The sequence below is a fragment of the Mytilus galloprovincialis genome, chromosome 1, assembly GCF_965363235.1.
Source record: "Mytilus galloprovincialis chromosome 1, xbMytGall1.hap1.1, whole genome shotgun sequence".
Classification (NCBI taxonomy): Eukaryota; Metazoa; Mollusca; class Bivalvia; order Mytilida; family Mytilidae; genus Mytilus; species Mytilus galloprovincialis.
The window spans coordinates 46,946,884-46,969,070 of record NC_134838.1 but is presented as its reverse complement, the minus strand read 5'-3'; the positions used below and the strand labels follow the sequence as shown (position 1 = coordinate 46,969,070).

Here is a 22,187-nt window from a genome sequence, read left to right as displayed (position 1 = left end):
TTTTGTTAGTGTTCAAATCTATTTGTCTTAATGTCTCGTGAATTTCTAATCTACATTTAGGTAATTTTGGAAACTGCTTTCGCCTGTCTCTGTATAAGGACATAGCAACATTTTTCAAGTCAAAATATATTCAATTATTTATAATTTACCAGGTAAATTTCCGGAAAAGTAATAAATGCAAATTGCGGAAACGTATACTTTAAATTTGCGGAAACGTAGCATTGGGACTTTGAAAAATTAGCGGAAATGCAATACGCCCGTAAAATTATGTTGGCGTTTGAGGAATAGGTGCAAATAGTTATCACAACAAAAGTGCATGCTTATCAAAACAATTATACTAATTAAACAGAAAGGTAAATTCCAGGTAGCTAAATCACATTCATGTTTGTATAGTTGTTTGAAATCATTTTTTGCTGTAACTGCTTAAACCAGTATGCTCTTCTCTAAAAATAAAACGAAATTTATTGCATCACAAAGTCTTTGGACTTGGATACTTTTTTCCAATATTTTTTTTTAAACATGTCTTATGTTAATAAACCTTTCCATTCCTAAATTATTTTTTTTTAATAAAAAGTATTAAAAAATGTTTTTATTTTCTTTATTATTTTTTGAAAATTCATGATAATTTAACCTCAAAATCTACTTTCTTCTAAAGTGATAAAATGTTGCAATTTTATCAATTTCTCTAATTATTTTTTACATTTAAATACTTATAAAATGATTTAAATAGTTATGAAAACACCTATTGTTCTTATATAAACATCTATTGAAATATTTTTGTTGGCGTTCCAGGAATAGGTAACATATAAAATGTTGGCATTCGAGGAAGACACCATTTATATAATACCTGTATTTGATTCCTTTACTTGACCATTAGCATGGTTAAAGAAATTATTGCCAGGGGCACTGTGAGGTGACACTTCCAGGTATTCAAGCGATTTCCTGTCGGGCTTCAAACTCTTATTATTACACGTAATGCAAATTTACACACCGCACCGCCTGCTGAGCAGTGTACGCGCGGACGGTAATTTGGAACTTTATTGAAGAAAAAAATTCTTTTATGATATACATCATGTGTACATTGATATACTATATAATTTACTAAACTCATACGTGTAGTCAATTTTATATACTACCAGTTGTTTATGAAGTACATTTCTCGTGCAATGAATGATATTTAATTCCAACAAAAGATTTGAGAAATAAACAATTTATTTAGATATTTTCCATCAGTAAAATTTGAAAAATGTAAGTGTGAACTACTTGTCAATAATAATGGATATTTCAAAACATCTAAATATTGATTCACAAAAATGAACGCATTGGTCGATCGTTGTTTTAGAAAGATAGAAAGATTCGGAACTAAAGATAGTCACATTTAAAGTATTTATTTTGAAAAAAAGGCAAAAACCGCCAGAACAGATCTGATTTAAATCCAGCCTCCGTATATGTGCACAATGGTACTTCAGTTAAGATTTGATCGGAACGGACAGATTTTCTACATGTTCTATAATAAATTTGTACAACGATTGAATATTGTTAAATGCATATACAGTATGTATGTATATGACCTATAGATCGAACTTGCTTTGCTTCGTCGAAAGTACGAATATAGAAAAATCACAGATTTATGTTTCAACAGCATGCAGAACATTCTAGAACAGTTAAAGAAATCATCACAATTTTGTTTATAGTTAGTTATTTTGTACATGTATAACTTAAATGCGAACCTTGTAAAATAGCACGTGAAATCGCAACTAAGCGTGAATTCTTTTGAAAAGCGACGGTTCTATTAATACCTATTGTCAATGTCTAGTTCTGTTTCGACATGCATTGTAATATGTGTCACTGGACGTTAAAAATCCATCATTAATTTCGTCTTTATCAAATATTGCTAGCTGTTCGTTTCTCTTTTTCTTATTACATACTAGTTATACATGAATACACCACAAGTTATTCCTATGTAATCTCATTTAGATATTTAATGCAAAGTAAATTTTAAAGATGAAAGTCGTATTAGTTCGGTAATGCTTCAAACTAAATATAAACTGAGAATACATGTAAAACGGTCATATTCCGAATCCCCGACATTCATTTGTGAAAATGAAGAAAAGATAACAATGATCGGTATATATCTGATTGAATCTACGTCTCAATCAAGCTTCATAAAGATATAACAGAATATTCAAGATTTACAGCTTTTCTTGAATATCATTGCCAATGAAATAAACTATGCAGGAGATTTCAAATTAGCCCAATTAATATGTGTGTAACTGAAACCGTAATTCTGCTGTAGTGCACGTCGATCGTATCTGTAACAGGAAGGCGTATGGTAACTATACTACCTTACTTAGTTTAAAAGTACATAACAACCCTTTCTTTGTGCATTATACGCTCAGGAACATACATCTTACTATTTTGCATGGATTGGTAGTAAATGTTACTTTTTCAACTGTAGTCCTTAAGCAAAAGCGTTTTTTTTCTCCATCTGACAGGCTTAATTTTGGATCAAGTGATCATACAAGTACGGATGCTAGTATTTATAATTCGGCTAGTCTTAATGACTTTGTGCAATACCCGCGCTCCGTATTCATTATACGATTTAAACATACATAATTTAAAATTTAGATCCTTCAGTTTGCATATGAATATGATATTTAAATTTCGTATGGCTAACGTACAACCTGCAAAACATTTTATTTGATGTCACCAATGGTAAACATGTAAAATGAAACAATAACTTACCATACCAATATAAACTTTTGTTGTATGTTTAATATACAAACAGAAATCACTACTAGACGAGAGGTTGACACGCCTAAATTAAAAAAAATGTGTTTCAAAGAACCAATGTTTTAAATTGATTTTATAGGATTTAGTTTAACATTTTAAACCTGTTTGTTTAGGGGGGATGTATTACTTGACAAGAACAATATAAATGTAGGACAAAATCGGACGAAATTTGTTCAAAGAATACGATACCAAGCATGTGACTAAAAGACGGGTATGTAACAAAGGTATCGCAATTGCTGATGGATTGGTGGATAGCTACTGTTTTTTCAACGTTCAGTGACAAGTATCTCATGCATATTGAAAGACCAAACTTAGTTGGGCAGACGACAAAAGCAAAATTGTGATAAATTCGTTGTTCAAAATTTATTTTCAAGTGTTATTTATGAAGTCAAACATGTATACTGAAAGTAAATTTTACTATTATTTATTGAACAAAATAAAAAGATCAAAACCGCTAAAAGAAATTAAACCCGGTGAATGACACTCCTTGGTAGATTTGTGTTTTGCTGACCTTTATTGATATTACGTTATAAAACAATTATTTAAATTAAATATACAATCATTTAACTTTTGAGGGGGGGGGGGGGGGGTAACAATACAGGCTTATAGTATTTTGAAGCTTTTTTGAAGCATTCAAATATAATGAAACGTATGATAATTTTTACGAATACAAAGAAAAAGCAAGTCTGCCCAAAAATGATTGATATTCAGTCAAAGAAACTTGTATAGTGTGTACATTGTAAACGTAAACCAGAAGTCGTATAGATGTCTCTTCTTATGACAGCCACCATGCATGCAATCACTTCTACGATTATAAATCAGCGATTTACCATTCATGCAATAATATTGTGTCGAATGTGATCGAGATGCCCTTATTAGGTAATTCAAAGTCTCGGACACTTATTTTTTTTCCAGAACACGTTATAGTTTATATCTGAGCCATATAAAACATGTATTATATCTGGGACTATAATACTTTACTAGTATAATAGTTCCTGATTATATTCTCTGTTAATATGCATACTTCTTTTATTATTAAAAGTCTTGTTTTTTACTTAAAAACTTTACACCGTATATCGGCACTGTCGATAATCTTTCAAAAAGCAAGTTTAAGTTTCAACCTTTAAAACGTGTATGTCCGATCAATTGACCACATGACAAGAAATTATACAATAAACATTGGTCACGCACGACAGATTCCGATGTAAGAGACGTGCCGTTACAATAGCCAGTTTACACGCATCAGCTCACACAGGTTTGTCGACTTGTGGCCAGTTGATTGGAGGAAAGTAACAGAAAACCACGCCTACCTTTAACTGACACCCAATCAAATGCCTTTACAGAGATTTTGTTGCGTCTTCAATATTTGAAAAAGTTTAGACTCTTAATTCAAACTTAGAAGTAGAGGAGTATAGAATATGCCCGTAATACAATTTTCAATACATTTTATACATTATTTCACGTACCTAGTGAGGAAAAAATACAAATTTGCAAATTTGCAAATTACAAATATTTCGAAATTCTGATTATGCTAATAACGGAATAGAAACTAAGTGGATATCATATATGAACAATGTTTTTGATAATATTACGGTCTGATCTGTGGTATGATTATGTTCAATATTATAATGCACAGTTTGAGATAAACGGGTGTCATTGTGTTAAACAAAAACCCAAAAGACCAGTTTCAACAAGAATGCTTTGCTGTTATTACAGAATTGTCGTATTTTTAAAAAGAATTAATAATTTGAAAACTAATTTTCATAATGACATATTTACCTTACTAAATTCATATTATGCAAATATAGATGTGGTAGTCAGTCATCACTTGCCAATTGAATCTGGAAGGTGACAGGATTTAAAGAGAGAAAACATAATCTGCCGTCTCTGTGACACAAACAACATTGGTGACGAGTACCATTACATTATGAATTGTAGAACATTTTAACTATAGAAAGAAGGAAATTTTTACGGAACTACTGTTAGTCAAACCCTAATATCTTTAAAGTTGATCAACAGTTAAACTCATCAAATAATTCCTTTAAACTATAAATTACACGAAGAATGCATACGAGTAAAGTACAAGTGAATATATCATAAAGATTATATTTAATCCTGATTCGTCCTTGGAAATGGAAAACTCTGGATTCTCTTTGATATTTACCTGAGAGATCATAAAAGAAAAATCTAACGAGACTTTCAAAAGTTTGTCAAAAATGAAAAGAAATAAAAGATTTTTGTGTAGACGAGTAACAACATTGCATTAGCATGATTAGGAAATTTGACAAAATGAATGAAATAAACTTTAAAAAAATAAGTGCACATCTTTCTAGTGGCGAAAACCACGCATATCGAGTTACGTCGACGAAAGAGAATAAGTACATTAATAATAATTATGATGTCAATTTCATGAAATTATAGGGTTTTAATTAGAAACAATCTTAAACACGATTCGTGATTCTCCATGTATACATATAGATTAAAACAGAATTATAATTTTTATTCTTAGATTAAATTCTGAAATACAAAAGCATGGCTCTATTAATTGACAGTTCAGCAAACACTATTACATGAAATACACGATGCTATTGACATAACACAAAGGTGAGAGATTCAAATTGTAAAATCAGCCGCTGAACGGTAGAATTTCTATCAATCATTCGACGATAATAAAAGACTTTTGAGTGTAAAAGTATGATATAAATACTTTTAATTTGTTGAAATAACACCTTTTTATCAAGTGGAATGCTGGTTAAACTGTTCCAGTCATTGTTACTAGTGACTGTCAGTCCATTGCGATATTTCACAGCTTTTTTACAAATTCTGAAAAAAAAACCAAAAAAAAAACAATGTTCCCATGGGAAAAATGTATCTTCCCATGGGAAGAATTTTTATTAGTTCCCATGGGAAGAATAAATGTTCCCAAGGGAAAAAGGTGTTCCCATGGGAAGAAAAATTAGTTCCCATGGGAAGAAAAATTCCCTTGGGAAATTGGGAAGAAACTATCTACCAATGTTCCCATGGGAAATTGTAGTTCCGATGGGAACTTTTAAATTCCCATGGGAAAAGTACTTTTTCCCATGGGAACTTTTACTTTTCCCATGGAAACTTTAACTTTTCCCATGGGAATTTTTAAATTTCCCATGGGAAATGTACTTTTAATCAGCTGTGGTGACAACAGTGACAACGGTGACATGTTGGGACATATGGGAAAATTTAATATTTTTGATTATCTATCACTTGGGCAAAAAATATTTTTAATATCTTGTAAACCGACAAAGTCAGATTTGCCAATCCTGGAATGGCAAATTTGTCCCGCACAGTGTTAATAATACGGCTATTTTTATTGTAAATTATATCAAAGTGGGTGAAATATATTGTTATATAAACATTCAAACTCTATGAACTAAGCATGTGTGACTTTAAAAGTAATTCATGTGATAAGTCATTCTCCGAAGATGAACCACTTTTACCCAGGAACTTAAGTACAGAGATCTGTATTTATAAATATCCAAAATCAAAACGACCGACAGCTATTAAAAAAAAATGAAATGCAAATTTAATCAAAGTATGTGAAACTTTAAAAAAAAATTAACCTCTATGTAGAATGATCCTGTATGACCTAGGAAGCTATTTCATCTGCCAAATATTGTTCTTTTTCTAATGATAAAATGTCAACTTAGAAATAAGACCGTGTTCTATTTCATAATGTATGTGAGCCAGCTTTCCCTTTTAAAACATTGAATTCGAATGTTAATTGTCACACTATTTTCCACCATAAGACATGCTATAATTTGAATAAGAGAAAGTAAATAATATAAGAATTCAAAATATAAATTTACATAAGGCTGTTTAGAAATAAATGATGTAGTCAAGAATAAAAATCTTAAGTCAGTTGCAATTAATATTCTCTGTTAGCATTTACAAAATGGCGATACGGCGACTTCTCGTTAAAGTCACACGGGCCGCGTCGTTCGCTTACGACAGCTGATGTTGCCTATCTATATCTGTGTATTATATGTCTCCGATTAAATATTCAACTAACTCTTTGTTTTTATACACAAAGAAACCTGTGCAGTTGAAATTTACAAACAAATATACAAAGTAAAACACTGCAAAAATGTATTAAACTTTTTACAGTGATCTACTAAGTCGATTAACATTTAAAGATAGTGGTTAAATCTTAAGGTATATCATTAACTCTAAAATATTCAAATTCTATTAGTTTGAGTTATTAACTTCATTGCTTCCTGTGGGAACTAAATACACGGTAAATTGGCTTTACCTTCTTAAAGCTGAAAATGGAAACTTTACAACTAGTTAATATTATAATATATGAATCCGAAATTTTATCAATATTTTATTTTAACCGACAAACTAAAAAAAAAAGATATCAGGGTGCAATCGAAATAAAAAGAAGAGGAGCGGTATTGCCATTCGAAAACACACCTTCATAGACAGAAAACATATAAATATAACATGCAGAAATTCCGGTGAACAACTGTCAAATAAATTTAAATTGATTGCACGCTTCTATCTTCATAGGCTCTTGGGGATAGGACAATAGTTTTTAACCCTCCCCCTTTTTGCCAAAATCCGTCATTTGGTTTTTTCCTATTTATTTCAATCTATTTTGGCGTTTTTGTTTTGATCATAAATATACAAGAAATAACTTATATTTGCCATTTGCTATCAATTCCTAGTTTACTATCCACAGAGGTCACTGATATATAATTACTAGATCTAAATGATATACCAGTGACCAATATTTGACAGAATGGACTGTTAATTATCGGGTTTATTTCCTTTACATAACATACAATTTGTTGTTCTATTTTTTTTTCTTTTAGAAAATTTGGATAACAGTCGGTAATAATTTGTTTCAATTAAAGATGTTAGTGCAGAAAGGTCATACACCTTACAACTGTGTCAACACATTACATTTGAAACAGTCTACTCCAAATTTCATAGTGAATGCAGTGCTTTGTTGACATACTATAACTGTGTATGTAAAGTTGCGAATTATAAATTTCTGGAAAAGACTTCGTAATTGAAAAGAAGGTAAAATTTGTGTTGTCTTATACACACTTTTTATTTTATATCATAACGATAAAGTAACAGAAATCAAACGGATACCATACATGAATAAATATTTTTGATAAGTGAGATTTATGTCAAATAATTAATACATGGAATGCACTGTTTGCTGATAAACGGGTGTCAAAAAGTATTGAACTCAAGTAAAAACTCAAAGACAAGTTTCAACAGATATGCTTTGCTTTTGATTCAGAATCGCCTAAAACTAGAAATAAAGAAGAAAAGTATGCTATCGTAATTTTTTAAAAATATTTACAATTTGATAAATATTTTGAATTTTTACCTTATAATTTCATTTATACATTGTGCTAATATATATATGTGGTAGTCATTATCTGCTGATTGAGTCCAGAAGGTTGCAGGGTTTACCGAAAGAAGACATTGTCTGCCGTCTGTGTGATTCAAACGACATTGATGACGAGACCTTTAAAATTATGTAAAAAATTTGATTTAGAGAGGAAGACGTCAAGTTTTTACCACGTAACTGTTGATAAAACCCTGAAATAACCTGGTTAATCTTTTAACTCCTCAAATATTGCAATATTAGAAAAAAATCATATGTGAAAGTCGGTCCTCTATTAAGTTAATTTCATTTTAATGTTCACTCGGACGTCTTTTATACTGAGTTTTAAAGTGCGTATTGCTGTGCGTTTTTCCGACGTAGTCGGTATAGTTTCGGTTTGTGCCCTTTGAACTTAAGGACGCTTAACTATGGCAACAGAATATGCATGCTCGAAAATCCTTTCTGTGATTGGACAAAATGCTGTCATGGTGGGTGATTTGGTTGTGTTTGAAAAAACGTCTCATTAATTATATCGTGATGGAAAGCAAGTGAAAAACTATAAATATTTGAACTAGAACTTACAAAGATTTATATTTTTATTAAATAATTGTTTCTCCAATAGCTCTTTGCAACCATGGCAGCTGTTTATTCGGGACAATTATATAATTTTTAATGTAAACTTTGTTGTACGAACGTACATGACTTTTAGAACGCACCTACGCATGTGAGATTTCTGCGGGGTTTTGGTTAATGTAAACAGAACGATACGAGGACCGAGAGTACTGAACACAAACAGAGAAAATGTTATTTAAATTGTACATCACTTATTTAAACATAATCGGAATATTCACAAAACAATTTGTAACGGTTATCAAAATGATAGCTTTAAACATATACTCAAATTTAAATACGTCGGATATCTTTTTTAAAGATAGTTCTTTTTTCTCTACATTGGCTAAAAGTATAGAGCACGGCCGACACTCGGCTAACCGAGAGATTGGTCGGTTAATCTATATTGAGTATGCGGCTATATCGGCGGTTGGTCTGTTAATCGGGTTGGCTAAAGTCTGTTAATCAGGTGTTATCGAGAAAATCATTGCAAGTTCAGTATGTTTCATTGTATAACTTTTTAAAAATATTTTTATCATAAAAAATATTCATGTCTGACAAAACAATTTAATGTACTGAATCCAGTGGTGTAATAATTTTTTTTCTAGCTTCGATAAACGTTCTATAAAATGAAAAGGCGGGATACTCATCAATAAATGTATACACATTTTACACACACAAAATGTACAAAAAATGGCAAATTGGTCGAATTTACTTGCATGCAATAGTTTGAACATCGAAAAAAGACATAAACATATCATTGTGTGAAAAATCTTCACGAAAATCTGTATTTTGGTGACATTAATCAATTTTTATTTAAAACCTGGTCTGTTAATGGGTCGGATGTATAAAACTCGGTCTGTTAATTGGTCTGTTCAGAGTTATGAATGGCAATAAAAATATAATTTTATTGCTATTATATGGGGTGTTGTCGGATCATGGGTAGGCTCAGGACGAGCGGCTACAAAATTCGGAAACAACACATGAACAATGAAACATAAAATATACGGAAACAACACATGAACAATGAAACATAAAATATACGGAAACATCACATGAACAATGAAACATAAAATATACGGAAACAACACATGAACAATGAACAATTTAGACAATAGAAAATGAAAATTGATGAAAATGGTTTCAAAAAGTGTAATATTAAAGTAATATTAATTTCACCCAAGAATGGTCGCATCTATCTTGTTCAAGTCATCTACATTAGTAACAAGTATATAAATCAGAGATAAACGTCGTAATGTAACTAAACATCAGTAAGTAAAGTATATTGGGAAGCTAGAATATAAAGAATAGAGAAAGAATAATGAGTAAGATAAATAAAATGTAGAGAAAAGTGGCATAATAAATTAAAGAATACAGAAATAAACAACACCCCCAATCCGGACCCTTATGGTATACACGAGAATCTGGATGGAGACGCAGAATATAAAATAATATATAAGGACAGTAGAGAGTGGTGCATTGCTAAAAAAGAGAGAAAAATAACAATTGTTTTAAAAGAATACAGACATGAAACACCCCTGGGTGTTGAAACAGTATCGGATTGCGATGTACTCAAATTGGTGACAAATGCTAGAAGTTTTCATGCGGACAACTGCAGTTCTCCTCTGCACTTATGAAGAAAGACACTAAACGGAATAAAATGAATTAAAACTTAAAATAACCAAATGTAGCTACATTCGCTCCTTTCCATTTACTTCTTTAGAATGATTTGTAAACAACATATGATCAAGTAATAAAAGAAAAGAAACAATTGGATGATGCTGACGAATAAGGGTTTAACGTCCAGTGACAAATATCATGTGCATATGAGAACGACAACACGTTATATGTATATATTGAACAATTACTCCAACTTATTGTGTACTATAAATATATTCTTATGTTGTATTGCTATACCACTGTCCCAGGTTAAGGGAGGGTTTGGATCCCGCTAACATGTTTAACCCGAGCCACATTATTTATGTATGTGCCTGTCCCAAGTCAGGTGCCTGTAATTCAGTGGTTGTCGTTTGTTTATGTGTTACCAATTTGTTTTTCGTTCATTTTTTTTTATATAAATAAGGCCATTAGTTTTCTCGTATGAATTGTTTTTCATTGTCATATCGGGGCCTTTTATAGCTGACTTTGCGGTATGAGCTTTGCTCATTGTTGAAGGCCGTACGGTGACCTATAGTTGTTATTTCTGTGTCATTTTGGTCTCTTGTGGACAGTTGTGTCATTGACTATCATACCACATCTTCTTTTATATATATTTGTATACTTTTTTCTTTTTTTCTTTTTGGGTTGCTTGTTTATTACCTATTTCAACCACACTTACATTAAAATGCATTAGTATTTAAAAAAAAACCACATATCATAGATTTTTTATCTACATATTCTTTGAGAACTTAAATGGTTCTCATTAATCTTTTTTTATATTATTGTTTGTATTGTATTATGAAAATTATTGATGTTGTAATGTTTATGCTCTTTAGGGCCCATAACAGGAAATAAAAAAATATCTTCTGTACCCAGTGCTGTATCAGAAAGACACCTTCAGTCGGATTTTAGAACGTGCTACTTTAATTTGAACAGACACAAATATTAAGGCTGATTGAAAACGTTAATAATAAATGTATGCATATTCCAGCGGCCAATCCATATCACGCTATATTGAAGTGACACACCCTTCAATAAAATGCAAAGAAAGTCAAAATAAAAATGCTCTTACTAGAAGGATACTGTTGCACCGTATTGCCATTTTACTTACTCAAGAACATCTCATTCTTAAAGGGACACTAGCTGTCAACTTTATGTTCACCGATTTGACTCAAATTCTCATATTTGATTGATAACAATGTAAAACATTTATCCAAACTATCAAAAGTCTAAACTAAACAGTTTACAGAGGGTAGATAATATATAGGTTCGTTTCGTGTGTATAGGTCTGTTTTATTTTATTTTATAGATTAAAGATAGATGTTTCTCATTGCTTTTAACCGTATAAGAATGATTTTATGTGCATCGAATTAGTAATCAAATGATTTACCGTAGTTTCACTTTCATTGTTGACATTCTTTTCCTTTGAATAACCAGTACACGTACAATGCATGCGTTGTCAATCTCTAACGAGGGGTTAAATTGAAGTTCACATGAATACGGATTTAAAGAGGTCGACTCATTCACTTGTAAGTGAATAAGTATTAGATACAATACAAAGGTAACAAAGAAACAGTCCGGTAACAACCTGACTACAAGTGCAGAAAAACTATACGGCAGGTTGTTTCCGGCCTGTTTTATTGTTATTTTTGTTTTGTATCTGACTTGTACGACGTTTCAAGGAAGAAGTATTACATTTTGAAGCTGAATATTTGAGAAACTTCAAGGGCCTCAAATCAGTAAATGTAAGTTATAGAATAAACACATTTTTTTCATTTTCCTTCAACGGAGTTTTTTTCAGAAAAAAAAAATCAGGAATCTAATAATTTGATAAAAACAAAAGAACCATTTCGAGTATAAGATTTATGTTATCAAGTTTGAGACTTTTTTAAAATGCAACTTCGTTGAAATGTTATATATTTAAGAAATATTTTAGTGGTAAGAAAGCTAACGTTTAATTTTATGGGTGAAACGAAAAGCGGGAGGGGGCCTTAATTGATTTGAAATAAACAGGCTGTGATCTTTACTTTGATGAAAAAATGCAGGATGTGCCATTTCTTTTCCCCATTCCCCCTTTAAACATTTCGTGAAAATCGCACGTTTGCTGTCAAATACATGAATTTAATATTCAGTGGGGGAGGGGTGCCGGGGGTTGGAATCCCTTTTTTTTTGGACCATCAATGCATTTGAATGTGGACAAATAGTGGAAACCCACTTTTTTCCTGGGTTGGGAACTCCTTTCCTAAAATGACTGGATCCGCCCCTTATAGATTAGAATTCAACTTATAATTAAATTCAATAACAATATAAATGTATCAAAAGAATGAATTTTCTACTTTGTTATTGAGTGAAATGTTATAAAAAAAAAGGATTTTTGTTCTGTTATTGTATATATTAAGACAAATACTTTAAAAAATAAAATCATGCATGCTCGGTCTCTGCAAGTGTTGATCGCGATTAATTAAACACGTGTTACTATATGACCAATCGCAGCCAACCGTCCAAAATTGAGGCCTGACATAAGTTAAATGATTTTCTTCAAGAGTTGCTGCTTATTTGGACATGTATTACACGAACACTTCTTTATTTATAGGATCAATCGTGCATTGGTGAGTTGATAGGGATTTTATCTTTTGAGGAGATTTGATTCTTATTTACATATTTTCTATCTTTTTTAATTGAAATATAAGCGTCGGTATCATCATTTCTTCACTTTCAGCATTATCTAAAATTTCTATTCATATCCATGCTCCATAAAAAGGGGGAGGGGTATGTACTTTTATAAATATATCAACTATTTACATTTACAACACCATCACCCAATATATATATATATATATATTTTAAATAAGCACTATATATATATATATACGAAAAATCAGGAATCATGCAGATTATTAATTTGTTATCTGCTTGACCATAGTAATTTTTTTCTCATAAAATTTGGAATCAAAATATCTTTTTTATTAGGAGAAAAACATACCCCCCCTTTTAGAAGTTAAATGTACGAGCCTATTAGTATACTGATATGAATAGTATTTTACTGGAAATGTTTTTAAAAAAAATATTGATGATAACGAAAATATTTTATTTAATGAATGGCTGTTATCTATTTTGAATTTATTGAACCATAAAACTAATTTTTGACTCTTCACATTGAATAATCCGCGAAGCGGATTATGTAAAATGTGAAGAGTCAAAAATTAGTTTTATGGTTCAATAAAATCAAAATAAATTATTGCCATTCATTATAAATAAATTTCTATCAAAAATAAGGCTCAAAGAACTTTTTATATTATTTAAATTACCAATAACAACGTACACACATGTTGGCGTATGAATACACAACGTCAGAGTGGGCGTGTCGCCATCAAAATTGATAACATTGAAAATAAAACTAATGATTTTAACCAATCAGAAGACAGTAAAAACACTAAATTTATTTATTAAAAAATAGAAAGGAAATATGTCGGTGAACCAGAAGGTTCAAATCTAATTGAAAGTTAAAGTGCCCATGAACTCATTGTTCATGCACGAGTGATTCTATTCATAAAAAGTGTCCGTGTAACAACTAAAAAGAGTCCGTGTATCATCTAAAAAGAGTCCGTGTAACACCCGTTAATGTACTGTTTTTCTATAGCTCTGCGGGGGGCAAAGTCGTACAACTAATTATCAATGTTTCTTAGCGTAATTTGACAAAATTAAACCTTTTTGGCTGAAAAAAAAAGCGAATTGTTACTTCACTATTTCACCTTCATTATTGATTGAACAAAAAAAATCTCTCTCGTAGATAGTGCCCCTTTAACTTTTTCAATGGAAAAATATAAAAGTAGCAAAACTATTGTCGTGGCTAAATAACTCTAAACTGACACAATTTTAATTGTCAAACCCATTAACAGACTTTATTCCCATAATTTTCACTAAAACGTGGTATTATTCACGTTATATTATATTTATGAAATATTTACTAATTTCAATCTATTTTTTACAACCAGAGTACTTTTTTGTGTCCTTTAAATGATATCTAAAATTGTTTGTTTCGCCTTTTATTAAAAAAATTGCTGTGCGTATAAGCATAAATACTACATACCTGCGCGACGCCTTTTAGTTTTGCTGAAAACTACGCAGACTATAAACTGTTTTTACAGGTGGAAAATGTTCTATGATAGATATCATTTTGTCACACTTTTCTTTTTTTCATTTGGTTCTTTTAATATTCTAAAAATCTGTATATATAACAGAGTTTGACATTAAATTGCGTTTTACTCTTAACAGACGTATAACCAACCCGATTAACAGACCAACCGCCCATATAGCCGCATACTCAATATAGATTAACCGACCAATCTCTCGGTTAGCCGAGTGTCGGCCGTGTATATCTTGTGAAATATATAAAAACCATAAAGTTATTCAATTTCAAAGTTTTCATCATTAGTGATATTTTTACAAATCTTTGCGATGATCGGGACCGTAGTGTTTTGGACAGTTACGAGTTGTATCATTCTACATTCTAAAGTATTCGCCGAAAAATTGGTAAGATAATTTTGTAAATATACCATGTGAAGAAGAAAAATTCTTGTTATGAATGCAGACATCTGATATTTATTCTCATTTGAATTGTTTTAAACTTTCTCACACATAAAGGGGGAGGAGGTCAAAAAGCCCATTTACGATATTCAGCATTGTATAATGTGTTATTAAATTTGAAATTTTAATTGTTAATTATCAAGTTTGATGTGTATTTATAGAGGAACAAAACAAATCGTGTCTGAATTAAAAACGAAATGAAAATGTTACATATAGGTCCAAACCTGCATTTTCTCATTCTTACAAAAAGTATACATATACATGTAGGAAGTTTGATGTATTCATGACATCATCCATTACATGCATGCAGTGACAAATGTTGTAGGTACACACAAACTTCTTTAACTTCTTTTTACATCTTCAGAATTGTGGTTTTAATTACTCAGCAGGTTAACAACATCAAAGAAATCGCAGTTAGGGTTTTTCCTATAAATGTTCTTACAAACAGGTTTTCCAATGTCATAGAATTTGGTTATTCACGTTTGTATCAAGAACAATATCATTCATGATTATAGCTGTTAAGACAGTGTATTCAAACTTGTTGAGTAATAGAAATACCTGTTTTTCATGATTCCTCGCGATATTAATGTAATCATGGTTAGTGCATGGTTAGTGCACCAGTTATTTTGTGGGATTCGTGTTGCTTAGTCTTTAAATTTCTAAGTAGTATTTTGTGTACTATTTTTTGTCTGTCTTTTTCTTTTTTAGCCATGACATTGTCAATTTATTTTCTATTTATGAGTTTGACTGTCCCTCTGGTATCTTTCGGCCTTCTTTCAAAATGTATATACAGATAGCTACTCTCTGTAATAACCGCGCAGAAGCAACAGCAATTACTCAACATTTGGGACAAACTACATAATTTTTAAGGATTTGTAACTCATATGATTAACAATTCAGGACCATTTAGTACCATATGAAATAATTTTATGGTCAGTATTGACCTGAACTTTTTTTTATTTCCTATTAGTTGCAAAAGTCCTATTGGTACCAATAGGCGTAAAAAAAATCCAGCTCTTACATATGACTGAAATAAAAAAAAAAATATGTCAAATTCGCTCCCAGTGGTAAATGTTCCAGTTATACTCGAATGATTTATACATTCGGAAATACACAGATGCAGTTCGTTTTAAGTTAAGGTGTTCTTGAAAAAAAAAAATGAAGGAGAAAAAAAACAATTTCGTTATCAGCTGATCTTCATAACAACTTAACTGTATCGGATCATCTTGGAATGACCAATGACACTAAAAACAAAGGCAACAGTAGTATACCGCTGTTCAAAAATCGTTAATCTATGGACAAAAAACAAAATCGGGGTAACAAACTAAAACTGAGGGAAACACATTAAATATAAGAGGAGAACAACGACACAACATTAAAATGTAACACACACAGCATCGGACTAAGCATTAGACAAAATCCGATGAGAATGACCAAAACCAAATACATGAATTTGGGATAGAAAAGTACCGTGCCACGTCTGATAGTAATGTAAATTGACACTCAAATATAGGAGAAAACAAACGATACAGCGGAAACACAACGTAAAAATGTTACACACACAGAAACGAACTATGATATAACAATGGCCATTTTCCTGACTTGGTACAGGACATTTTTAAAGAAAAAAATGGTGGGTTGAACCTGGTTTTGTTGCAAAATAAAAAATAAAAAAAAAACGAGAAACAATTCATGTACGCTATTACAAATATTTGTGCAGCAATACTGTTAAAAAAGGATAAATATACCTTGCATTTTTATAGGGTAAAATAAGATTTTGAATACATATACTAGTAAGCAGACAATAATATGCTAAAAATATTTAGATGCCTTTCAATTCGTCAGTTATAAAATATCTTTCTTTTTAATATATATAATATTAAGTGCGATATCCGTTTATTCTGGAAACTAATAAATATAGATTCCAGGGGCATAGTTGCCGTTAGGCACGTGCCTACATATATTTTTTTTTCACAATATTGTTTTTTATAAAAAAAAATAATAAACAACGTTATTTATAGATAAACACCAGTGAAGTTGTCTTCACACGACTTGCCAATGTTTGTCGTCTGTTCGGCTGTGCAGGATATATAAATACGCAGTCACGTCTGGTCAGAATGGGGACATTGAATCTGATGCCTAGTTGTAGAGAGAATGGCACTCTTTGAGGGACCTAGCTCCCTGTTGTATTTATTGTAATAAAATTAAGAAAGGAAATGGGGAATGTGTCGAAGCGACAACAGCCCAACCATAGAGCAGACAACAGCTGAAGGCCACCAACGGGTCTTCTATCATTGTAGCGAGAAACTCCCGCACCCGCAGGCGTCCTTCAGCTGGCCCTTAATAAATATGTATACTAGTACAGTGATAATGGACGTCATACTTAGCTCCGAATTATACACAAGAAAATAAAATTAAAAATCATACAAGACTAACAAAGGCCAGAGGCTCCTGACTTTGGACAGGCGCAAAATTGCGGCGGGGTTAAACATGTTTATGAGATCTCAACCCTCCCTCTATACCTCTAGCCAATGCAGAAAAGTAAACGCATAACAATACGCACATTAAAATTCAGCTCAAGAGAAGTCCGAGTCCGATGTCAGAAGATGTAACAAAAGAAAATAAATAAAATGACAATAATACATAAATAACAACAGACTTCTAGCAGTTAACTGACAAACGTTTTTTTTGTCCTGAACTTGCATAAATATTTGACACTGGATATTTAAAAATCAATCAATTAACAAGCTTCCAGTAATTTTGAGTTCTCTCAGTCAGATCTACGTGAAATGACCACAATTATTCAAAAATTCACAAGCAGATAGGGATTTTTACAGTAGAGGATATAAAGAAATACGAACTTCTTGAATTTTGTCACGATAGTATGAACAAAACAGAACTTTTGCATTAGTCATCGACTATGTGTGTATGTGTTTGTGTGGCTAGGGTGAGCTCAAGGTTTAAGATTCAAAAGATTGACGGTTGATGTCTAGCCAAAAGGATAGTTTTATTATATAGTAATATAAGTGTTTACGTGACTATTTTTTTAATGAAGGATCGTCAATATGTTCTATTAATTAAGTTAAACGTATATATCAATCAGAACGGAATAAATATAAAATACAAAACAGGGTGTACTGCTTAATTAAAGGGATACGCTGATCTACGCTGGGCAATGCATTCTAATTTTTTTTTATATTTCCGATTGTACTGCTTTAATTCGCCAGTCAGATGTTTAATATGGTAAATTATTCACAATTCTTCGAACTTTTCATCATGTATATCATAATTATCATGATTAAACAACCAGCAAGTTTAATATTTTTGTGCATAAAATTTTGCAGCAAAAACGCTGAAAACCGTTTTCCGTCGGGGGGCTTCGCCCCCCTGAACCCCCTACTAGGGCTCTGCCCTTGCCCTGTCCGGGGCCTCATGCGGGCCCCAGATCCCTGCCGATTTGTGCATACAGTCGAATGAATACCTAGCTACGCCCATGGTTTCTACCACTGCATCGAGTGTGATACGATATTTATCCACTCGAGACAGTTAAATTTTCAAATTTTAAACACGAAACTTGCCGAGCGATTTAAAATTTAACTGTCGAGAGTGGATACATATCGTATTTCACGAGATTTGGTGGTAGAATCTTTTTCTGTTATGATTTTTAAACAATGTGCAGGCAAACGTATTCCTTCTTTTCAAAAGATCGGAATAAAATGTGTTCTTTCTATGTGACGTCATCAGGCATGGTCGCCTTTTTTCATGCCGTCACAATAGAAAATTCAGAGGAAAGCAAGAAAATTCGACGTCATAATTGGATTTTAACCAATGAAGAACTGAGATCAAACGAACCACACGTTGATTAAATTTTTTTATACAATGGGTGCAGAAAGGGATAAATTGACGAAGAATTGAAGAAAAAGATGTAAACCATTAACATCAAGAATTTATCCGGAAATTATCCATAATGGTGATACATGTACAAAATGTAATGATCCAGAAAGCATTGCTAATGCCTTTATGGACTATTTTCCAAACCTTTACGCAAAGGACAATACTGACACTTTTGATACGTCAAAGAAACAATTTATTGACAGTGCGTATTCAGATATTTTAAACACATGCCTTGTGGAGTCATCAACGAATGTGAAGTACGTAATATTGTCAAATCCTTGATGCGTAAAAAAGCCAGCGGACACGACAAAATTCAAAATGAACATTTGATATACGGCAGAGAAGTTCTTATCCGTTGCCTTACTTCATTTGTTAACCTCATAGTGAAGAAAGGTCGTGTACCTTATGACTGGAAGTTCGGTTTGCTAGTACCACTTTTTAAAGGAAACAATAAAACATCTCCAGACAGCTATAGTCCGATTACACTTTTGTCGTGTGTTTCAAAGGTCTTTGAGCATGTTATAAAAAACCGTTTGCTAATTATATTGGTCAATATAAACTTCCTTAACTATCAACAACAAGGATTTTAGAAGAACCTCGGTTGCCTAACAGCCTCTTTTAATCTACACGAGACAATTTTCCATAATCTTGAATTTTGTAGTAAGATTTTTGTAGCTTTTCTTGATAGTAGGAAGGCATTCGACACAGTCTGGAGACTTGGTTTTATGTACAAGTTGTTTCAACTAGGTGTGAACAATGCATTATAGGTAATAGTCAATGACTTTCATACAAACACAAAAAGTGCTATAGTTGTTAACCAGCACCAGTCAAATGTTTTTCCAGTGTTAGAAGGTGTAAGACAAGACAGCGTGCTGTCTGGGTTACTGTATTTAATTTTTATTAATGATTTAATATGTGAAATTGAAAAATGCAATCAAAACACAGGTATATACAGTATTAATTGTGGTGCACCTGCTCTTGCTGATGACATATAATGTATTGCCACGTCCCCACTGTCTCTTCAACGCATGCTTGATGTGTGTTCCGAGTACTCTAGAAACTGGCGGTTCTGTTTTAACGCAAACAAATCAAGTATTATGCAATTCTCCATAAATACAAGAGAAAACAATGTTAATTCCACTGGTGTATTGGAAATAAGAATATTCCATTATCTGACAACTATACACATTTAGCTTTTGAACTTAATTTACGATTCAAAACTTAAAAACAGAACTATAAATGCGTGTAGGAAAGGCAAAAACGCTTACTTCGCATTGAAAGGAGTAATGGCAAGAGCAACCAATCCATCTGTATTAATTAAATTATACAAAACTGTAGTCTTACAAAGCGTTCTTTATGGCTGCAAAACATGGAGTAACCTCAAATCACGTGATATAACGACGCTAACTTGTTTTCAGCACTTCATAGTCAAACACAATCATGTTAGCTTTAAAAACTTCTACCAAATCTGATATGTGTGAGAGCATTATTGGAATTCAACCGACTATGAGTTTTATTCACAAAAGAAAACTGTTTTTTTTTTTTTTTTCAAAAACTGTGTATGTTAGATAACAATAATTGTCTTTCAAAAAGAATATTTTTAGTTCGACTATTTTTATTCCTCATAGACCCTCACCGCCGTCACTATGGATACATTCCTGATGTTATTGACATGCTAAGAACATATGGACTTATTCAATATCTTACTGAATATATCGATACTGGTAGGTTCCCATCAAAAAATCAATGGAAATCGATTGTTCACAAAACAGTTAACGAACAACAGTCAGTCAACTGGTTAAACCGTATTGCATTAGATGACAATTTTATACGTTTTAGAAATATTCGCAAAGCAGTTTCTATGACCAACTTCTGGAAAAAAGCACAATCGTTTGCAGAAATACGAAGTTTATATTTTATTACAAAACTGTTAGCTGATATACCAAATTCATCAGGAAATAAGTGCGTCGCATGCAAAAATGACTTTAATGATGTCTATGTATATATACATGCATGTTGTTCCTGCATTTGCACTACGGAGCTGCGGATTTGTGGTGGAATATGATTATCGAGATTTTTTTGCTACAACTTTATTGCGAACTTAGTAAATATGGTGATGAGGATATATATCAAATTTTACTAGGAAGAATTCCAGTAAATCTAAGTGCCGAACATTCGGAGTTTGAGAGGCTATGTCACGCCCATGTGGTTCAGTGCATAGCAACATATGGACGTTGTGTCAGGTTAGACAATACATGATATGTCATCATTCGAAATTACATAAGGCCTTAATGCTGAGAGATTAAAGTGTATACAGTGGAGATCACTTCTAACCTCTCATTATATCTGTCAGAATCTGTCAGGAGAACTGTTCTAGAACAGTACGTAGAACTGTCAGCCTGACACCTTTTAGTCAGTTCTAGCTAGAACAGTTCTAACCTAGAACTGATTTTGTCAGTTCTAACGTAGAACTGATTTTGTAGACCAGTAGATTCAGTAGAACTGATTTTGTCAGTTCTAACTAGAACTGATTTGGACAGGTCTACCTAGACTTAAACAGTTCTACCTAGAATAGACCAAATATTTCAAATATTTGGTCAGTTCTACTTCTAGAACAGTTATACGGTTAGAATTGATTACAAATTCTACGGCTAGAATTGATTTATAAATTCTACGGCAAATTAGACAAGATCGAAGCCAGAGTCGAGGAACAGGAACAGTATTCTCGAAGAACCAGTTTACGATTTCATAATGTTCCTGCACCAACTGACGACAAAGGCGATATTATCAAGCCTATAGACACAGATTCCCTTATCCTTGGTATTTGCCATAATCAATTGAAATTGAAGTTAGACACGAGAGATATTGGCAGATCCCATCCCATAGGTGAGATTAAAGACGGGAAAATTTCCATCAATGTACGGTTCCTGTCGTATCGTCAAAGGCAGTTGGTTTTCAGCAATAAACGCAAATTGAAATGCAACACAAACAAAACTTTCATTACTGAAAAACTTACAAAACACAGATACAATCTTCTGTACAGACTTAACACATTGCGTGAGAAAGGTCAAATAAATTCGTTTTGGACACATGACGGGTCCATAATGACTAAACAATCTGAGAATTCTCGTCCAAAAGTGGTAATTTCTAGGCAGGACATATATACACTTGGTGGGGAAGTCCTTGAAAGTGATGACCAGAAAGAGGATTAGACATTCCCTTTACATCATAGTCTTATGTCCGTTGACTTGCATTTGTATAAATA

The 22,187-nt window shown here is 32.1% G+C and overlaps 1 protein-coding gene across 1 annotated transcript in view; it reads left to right on the top strand.

Moving 5' to 3' along the window:
- Positions 1-22,187, top strand: part of LOC143076071 (inter-alpha-trypsin inhibitor heavy chain H3-like) — a 162,316-nt gene that overhangs the window by 53,889 nt on the left and 86,240 nt on the right. The window lies entirely within an intron of this gene.